Source organism: Aphelocoma coerulescens, chromosome 2 (genome assembly GCF_041296385.1).
Source record: "Aphelocoma coerulescens isolate FSJ_1873_10779 chromosome 2, UR_Acoe_1.0, whole genome shotgun sequence".
Lineage (NCBI taxonomy): Eukaryota > Metazoa > Chordata > Aves > Passeriformes > Corvidae > Aphelocoma > Aphelocoma coerulescens.
The window spans coordinates 107,923,583-107,932,273 of record NC_091015.1 but is presented as its reverse complement, the minus strand read 5'-3'; positions in this window follow the sequence as shown (position 1 = coordinate 107,932,273).

Below are 8,691 nucleotides of genomic sequence, written 5' to 3'. Positions count from 1 at the left end.
TTTCATAGAGACCTCTGAAAAGGGCTGCTTTATGCAATTGCATTGGGAGAGAGAGAGAGAAGGGTTGAGAAAGTTTGTCAGTATTCCCAGTTCTGGTTAAATGGTTTGGCCTGAAGGCAAGATGGATACATGCCCATTTCTTCCCAGCATCAACATGTGTTTGAAAACAGCAACTTGGCATAATGTTTTAAAAAAAAACAACACTAAACACAAAACCCTTTTGTATCTGCAATATATACTGCTTCTTTGGGAGAAAAGGGCAATAATATCCAAGCTTATAACAATAGTGATACATCATTTAGAATTGTGCCATGTCTTATTCATCTTAAAAGACATTTATTTTCATATTCCTACAGAATTTATTTTATAATTCTCTGCTAGTAATGTGACAACTGCTTTTTAAAATTTTTATACCTCCAGCGCTTGGCTGGTCTTTTTTTTGTTCTTAAACTTGCAGTTGTGCCCAGGATAAAGAAGGAGTACTGGGTTTTTCTCAGTACTGAGGTTCTGTTTGGGAGGGAGAATTTAAGCCACACAAAAAAATATACCAAACTATTTGGCATGTTTCTGATTTTTTCTCATGTTGAGGTCTTGCAGTGGACACAGATTATATTGATATCAGCTCTCAGCTCTGAAGGGCTAGAGAGGTACAAACATGAATGCAAACTCAGGCATTGTTTATTACCCTGGTCCTGTCCAGCCCCTGGCACAGTGAGGCCCTTATCCACTTGGCCTGGGACAGATACCAAAATATTTAAACCATGATCACATTTTCCTAGAAGTTCAGATGGAGATTGTTTTGGGATCCAAGAATTTTGCAGAGGATTCATCCTATTAGCAATGCAACTCTGCTGTTCCTTGGCATTCACAAAACCGTTGTTCTTCCCATTCCTCAGCTTCCTCAACTAGCCTGAGCTGGCTTTGGCTAGGCCAGAGTGTGAAATCTGTGCTTCAGCTGAGGGTAGAAGATGCCTGCAAACTGGATGGGCCACCTGTTAGATGGAGATCAAATGCATGCTTTTGGCTGCTTCACATGAATAAGAGCCACAGTTCAAAGAAACATTTAGGTATTTTGAGTAATAATAGTTTTAAAAGGCCATTATCTTTCTCTGATTTTGAAAATGTGGTTCACATTTTTGAAAGGCTCCATGCTGGCACTGAGACATAAAGGCCACCTAGTCCAACCTCTTGTTCAAAGGTGGACCAGTTAGACTGGATTTCTTAGGGTATTGTCAAGCTTGAAGATCTCCAAGGACATAGACTCTACAACCTTTTTGGAACAGTTCCAGTGCTTGACCCTTTTCACTGCATAAAACCTTTTCTTAGTACTGAGTTGGAATTCCCTGTGTTCTTCCTTGTGCCTGTTGTCTCTTGTCCTGCCATCGTGCACTTCCAAGGAGAGTTTGGCTCCATCTCCTGTACATGCCTCCATTAGCTGTACACAGGAGTCACTGTTTAAAGCTAACCAAGCCCAGTCCTCTCAGCCTCTTCTCATAACAATCTTCCCTGTTCCTATGCAAGAGAGAGGATGTGAGGTTTTTCGTAGGGCTTGCTTCTTCTAATGAAAAGCCACTGTTACTGTCTGCTTTTAATAGCAAGCACTTCATAGTACCAGAAGTGTCTGCAGAGATCCATACAAGCACCCTTTAAAAGCCCATACCTATTGATTTGGCACTGCTTCAGCTCTGCTTTCCAGCATCTTTGCAGCCTGAGAACAGTCAGAGCAGAGAGTTTAAATATTTATAGCTGTGTAGTTGCACACTCCAGCTACCAGACTTTTATCCAAATGCCCAGACAGGTGTGTGTGCCTGCCTTTAAAGCCCTGTTGCTTACAGAGATGGCATCTGACCTGGCTGACAGCTTTGTGAACTCCTGGACTAAAAACTAGACACAGCCTTGATGTGCTTTTTCATCTATAATATAAAAGGATGGAGCCCAAATTCTTTCTCTTCCTTTACACTTACAAAAAGACTGCCTTATTTTGTACTGATTTTTCAAACAATTCTTCTCAGTTTTCCACATGGAAAAGCAGAGCAGATATTATTAAATACACCCCCACATTTTTTTTGCAGCAGTGTACATTATGAGAGTTGGTCTTTCTCAGCAAAGTTTGTGTAAAGGCTGTGGGATGGGGTGATATCAATAGATGAGGAACTTCCATGGTGCCACATTTGTTTTGTGTTTTTTCACTGCCCTTCTTGGCATGAATGTGGTGTTCCTCTGAAGTGCCAGTCTCATCATGGAAAAGGTTATTTCCTTCTTTTCTGCAGCCAGAAGAGAAGGATGGCAGGCAGTGAGGTGAGTTCCCCACCATTGTGCTGCGACTGGGACAGGCCCCAGCTATGAAAGGGACTTTCCTGGAGGAGATACTTCAGCACTGGGAATGGTGTTAAGACTCGTCCTCTAGTACCCTATGGAGATCCATTAGAGAAGTCATTCTTATTTCCCAGTGAGCTTGCACTCAAGGACTGGGAGAGTGAACACTTGTAACTCATTGCCTAATGGACAGTGCTGTCAGAGGAGAGGGGCCAAGATTCAGCCTTCAGCCAGCAGGGCAGCCTGATCTATCTGCTCATTTTCCAGGTACAAGAGAGAAGAACTCTCCTGAGCTGCAGCCCCAAGCTCCTTGCCCTGCCCTAGAGACAAGAGGAGGTGCCTGAGGTGAGCTCAGAGCCCAGCCTCATTGCCAGCATGCCAGGCATCATTGGTGAGCCAGTGTGAATGGAGGGATAACAGCAGGCTGTGCCACAGTCCTTGGGGAACATCCCTGGATCGTGTCTGAGTGGGTGCAGCCATGTGTCGGTCTTTCCACAGAGATTCCTGCTATGGAAAGGAAACAAGCACTGGGCTATGGTTAAACATCTGCATTCTCAGTTTTATTAAATGAGTTTATTGCTCATGTTACTCCTACCTCTGCCCATTTAAAATTCAAGGAGCCCCTGCTCTGCTGCTGACATGAATCAAGAGCACACACTAAAATGCCAGCAAATTATGCTGTTGTAAATCCAGCCTGAGCCTTAAAACATGCCAGTATCACATGTGACTTCATATTCAGGGGGAAACAAATGCAAAATGAATGAGGTGGGACTGAAGATCTGTCCCTTCAGAGCCCATTTCCAGGCTTTTCCATGGAGCTTATCACTGTCCTGTCCAGCTTTTGGCTTCATTTCTTCACTTTTGAAAGACATCTATTGAAATGAGAGTGGAAATTCAGGCAGTATACTTGCATTATCTAATGCCTCTTCAGTGATATTGCTTTGGCTAATATAATACTGTTTATCCAATATTTTCTAAGAGCTGGAAACTAGAATCTGATCCAAAAAATGTAACTCATTAATTACTTAAGAAAGCTCAATGAAATCAATGGGTAAAAATGCAGAACTTGATTAAGCATTCTGTTAACTTTTCATTATTTCTGTACACTGTGTGATGCTCATTCACGCCGCTAATTACTCTTGCATTTCCTCAATTTATGTAGAATATAATATGAAAAATAAAACCCCAGGCATTTGTGGTCTACCCACTCAGCATTTGTGACATGAAGTTAAAGTTCAACAATGGAATGCCTGAGTTATCTGTGTGTACACTGCCTTTACTCCACAAACAATAGAATACAAAGACTATAAGAAAGACCATGGTTATAACTTTCCAAGGGTTGGTTTGTGTTCCTCCATGCTCTGGTCACAGTTTTTCTAACAGTCAGATGTAGGCTGAATCCATGCAAATGCACATCTGAACATCTGTTTGGCAAAGCACTTATATGTGCACATATAATCTAGAATCAGATAGACAAATACTAGTATCATTACATTAAAAGAAATTCTGAACACTGGAGTAATTACTTGGATATTTATTTACCTATTGTTGGACATTTGATCCCATTAAATAGGCCCTGGTTCATGTAATAAATATTCAGCCATTGATAATTGCCTGTAAGACTAGAATGGTTCTTAACAGCCCTTGTATATGAGAAAAAAATAAAACTGACTTTTCCCAGCTCTTCACTTTCTTGGGATAATGGAAAAAATCAGTTTCCTAGGGACAAAGATACAACCTGAAATTTCTGACATAGAAATGGGAAAGAACTAATTATCATACCTGTGAAATTTGGAGTAGTAAACACATTGTGCTTTTTAAATTTTCTTTTGAACTTGAAAGAAGCAGAGGGCTTTGAATGATGCAAATACAGAGGAATGTTAGCTCATTTATGTACATGGGATATTGGTTGAAATATCTATTTTTTCAGCTACTTACATTTAACTTCCTCTTTAGAAATAAAAACTGACCTCTGTTCTTTCCTGCAGCTTTGCATGTCGTACCTTTAAGAGAATGAACCCATCCTGAACTCAAGGCAGTTTGTTCTTTTCCTGCTGTAGCATGAATCTTGGAGAGATTATAACCAATTTAAACAGGATGGGGGATTCTGTTTCTAACTAGCTAGAAGCAAACTGCTAAGGAACCAGCAAGGGAAAATGAGAGGTATTCACAATAGTCTCTGGCTTGGATTACATGTATCTTGAAAGCACTAGCAGCAGATGCTTGTGGAAGTGATTATGCACTGGATCATACGCACATCCTTCTGGCTGCCAACATCACTTAGGCACATTTTGTAGCATAGGAAAAATCCCCTCCAGTTTCCAGGAGAAGGAGCTCAGTGTGCACTGCAGAAGTCACCAAGAATCATGGTGTTTAAAGGAGCTCAGCGATTACTCTGCTGCTCCGGGGCCCAAGGCTGCAGGATCAAAACTTTACCCACAGGATTATGGATTGTAGCCTTTCAGGGATTTCAGCATTTTGCTATACTTTAATTTATAGACACAATAACACTTCTAGTGAGAAAACCACTCCTTTCTCTCTTATTGGCCAATGTTGGCTGTTGCTAATTAGGGCAGTTTTATGCATTTATGTAAATAGTAGTTCTAAAAGCTTTTTCTAAGTGATTTTCTTCTGTCTAGCCTTTAGGCTGCAGATGTCATTATACAGCTCCACAGTCTATCTGACAGATCCTTAGATGCATACAACAAATGGCTTTGGCGATGACTGAGCTATAATCCCCTGTGCTATTGTACTTTTTTATTTTAAAGAACTACAGTGGAAATGTTGGGATTTTTTCCCCAATCAATTCATTGGTATTCTCTGATTTTTTGGTATGGAGTCTCTTATCTCTTTGGTTCTGAGTTCAATTATCCTGGATTTTCATTCTTCCAAGCATCTCATTCTTTCCCTCGGAAGGTGTTGCGGCCTTTTTTTTGCTACTGAAAGGCCAGTAGTCTTTCTCCTGATTTCACTGAGGATCCAGGAAAGTGGCAGTGACTGAGGCTCCTGCAGAGTGACTTGGCTTGTTGTGTGGACTCGCTACAGGTCAGCCCAGACAGAGGGATTTCATTTTTCATCTTTACTAGGCTTCAGAAGGTATCTGCCAAAATAGCTTATCTGGTTGTTTGAATCCACTGATACTGGTTGTAGATTTATTTTACAGTTGGCTGTCCAGATGCATAAACTGACATTACAACTACAAGGCTCCCATGTTAGAGCCAGAAACTCATTAAAAGCTGCCATTTATCACCTGCCTGGCCATTACATATGACAATACAATCTGCTGAAAGACAGGCAACCTGGTACAAAGCTTCTTCAACCTTTTTTTTCTTTTTATATCTACACAAAAAAAAATAGGGCAGCTTGGGTCTACACTTTATGAGAAAGGAAAAAAATTATCAGTGAGGACTCCTTAACTTCTTCAAATATGCGATGCCATTCTTCACCTTTAGAAAGCGTTTTTTCCAGTCAAAGTTTCTAATAAAAAAAAAAAGCAAACTCTTCCCTCTCTTCTCTCCCAGTCCCAAATATCTTTTGTTATCTCTAGTGCTGCCTCCAGCAATGTATCTGAGTGCTCTCAGTGAAGAGGGTATCTGGGAATTCACATTAGGGAGTAGCAGTATCTGTAAGAACAACCCTGGCTATAAAAATGCCCTGCTTTTCTGGGCTAGTTACCATGAAGTCAACCTAAAAACACAAGGGGGACCTCATAAACCCTTTGGGGCAAGGAGTTTTGCTCTGTTTTACATCATCCTAGTGCAGGACTATTGCTTGCAGATGTTTTTTGCAGAGCATAAAATGCCAATTGGAGAAAATCAGAAGTAGTTCTGTGAAAATCTTGAGCACAGGGTTGAATTTATCTTTCTTAAAGATTTCCTAAAGATGAAATAGACCTCCAACTGGACTCGCCTCTTGTAAAATGTGGGAACAGACAGTGTATTTGGATTATTGCAGAGCCGAAGCACATGCTGCTGAGATGCAAAGAATGAATAAACAATGACTTAATGCCATTCCTGTTTCACAGAGAGCCATAAATATGGAGTAGAAGTTGCTGACTAAGGCACTAATTCAGCAAAGTGGTACAAATTAATCAGGAGGTAATGCCACTTTTATAGGGCAAAAAGGATATGGGAACAGACTGACAGAGCAAAGGGATGGGGCTGAGATCAATTGAATGGGAACAGACATCTTGGACTAATGCAGCCATTCCCAGTGCAACCAAATGCTATCAGTGAACTTATGTAACTCATCTTTTACACGGAAGGGATGAGCAGTGGGAAGAATCTTATGCAGCCTTTGCAAAGCTACAGTGCACTAACTACCAAAGAGAGGTGTCAGTAGGAATGTGCTTTGGAGACACTGGAAAGAGAGAGGAACCAAGCAGGAAGCATTGCCCAGGTTAACAGCACAGCCAGTATGCAGAGGGCAGCAAAGATGCCTTCAAAGCCGGTGTGTGGACTTCCTCTGCACTGGGCCTGGCCACTGGGGCTTCATGAAAAATTCTCTGCAAAAGATTTTGAGCTTTCATGAAATTTCTCATCTGAATCAGGATGAAAAGTGAACATCAAAAAATGCTGAAGATACCAGGCTTCACTGCACAGGCCAGACAAAACACTGGTTTTGAAATTGTGATTCATTTCAATTATTGTCTCTTTGCTTCGCAAACCTTTTCAGTTTGAATTAAGTAAAACTGACAAAATATCTTGCAATTTTTTTCCAGCTAGAAAGTAACAAAACTAAGGATGTTAGACATTTCAAAAATTGGCTTAAAAGCTTTTTAAATGCATGACGTACTGCAACAAGCACTGCCGGCAGCCCGGGTTCAGCAGCACCCAGGACTCAACACCCATCTGACCTGGCCCTGCCCTCTGCAGCACAGGCCAACTGGTTATCTCTTCATGCCAGGGCTGTTTCAGTGGGCAGTGCTGCCAAGGCAGCATGAAAGGGGCTTCATCAGAAAGGAGCATCAGGCCTGGTTCTTCTTGTCAAACAGCTGTATGGATTTTTCCATCCAAAAAAATAGATATTTTCACAAAAAATGTGGTTGTAAAGCCATACAGGCTCAAATTACAGAAGTTTGCACTTGCCTCCTTAAGGCAAATGGCAACTAAACCAGTGTATTACATTTTTATTTCTGTCCAAAAGACATAAAGGCACAACTGCTGTTTTATTCCTGTTTTGGTCATTGGTACCTGTGCTAATTAAATTACAGTATTCCATTTGCTTCACTGGTAGGACTTTCTCTCCTGTTCCCCAGCATTTAGTGACTTTACAAAGCACACAGGGGGCTCTGAAGAATCAAGCCCTGTGTTCACAGAGTCTGTCAGATTCTCCTTGTCTCCTTGAAGGTGTACACCAAAGCCTGCCTGGAGCTGGCTGCATCAGTGATATGCAATCTCACAGCCCAGCCAAGGACAAATAACCCATTTATGTTGCTCATGAGAAGTTTCTGGGGATTATTCTCTGTATCCCAAAAAGAAGTGAAACCTAATGTCCTGGGAAAGTGTGGTGTGGGGAAGGGAAGTCCCTGCCAGGTGGAGGTGGCTGCAGCCAGGCCCTGAGGGGGTTGGAGAAATCTGTCAAAGGCAGCTTTCCTTCCTATATCCTGCCAAGGAAAAAGGATCTTCTGAGAAGAGTCACATTCCACCAGCATTGGGCTGCCACCAGTTTTCATTTCACTATGTTTTTTCCACCTGTTTTTGAAGTGGAATATCCCAACCAGCAGAAATTTCTCCTATCTGAAATGCAAACCTGAAAATTATGTGGGGGGCCATAAGGGGAATATGACACTGCTGCAAAGTGCCGAGGGTCTGTGTGATGCCTGCTTCTCCCTGAAGGTGCCCTCTGAGCTCAGGGAGGAGGAAAGAACGGGACCAGGGAAACAGGAGCACTGTGGTATATAAGATCTTCAGGTTCCCCAGCAGCATTTGGGATAAATGTTGAGTCCCTCCTGACCTAGCAAAGATCAGTGCCATCAGCAGGGAGGTTGTGCAGGGGACACAGGATCACACCAGTAGCATCATTTGCACAGTTGGAGATCTCTATGCCTTCCCTTCTCAGGGGAGCTGACAGATTTGCATAGATAAGGTAAGTGAGGGAGTCACAAATGCTAACTGGTGATAACATAATCACATGACTTGGAGATAAAAGGCTACCTCATGGCAGCATGGCTGATGTAACTTTATGTACATAACTCCTGACAGGCACTCACTCTTGCCTGTAGTTAAAAACCACAATTTGTGAAGTCTGAAGCTTTCCCAGATGATCTGTGCCATATCTTCACTGTTCCTTTCTATCAGAAAGCCTGTAACAAATGTCTTACCTGTTTTATTCCTTGCTACAGTTTAAGCTGTAAGTTTAAGCATATCCACCAAG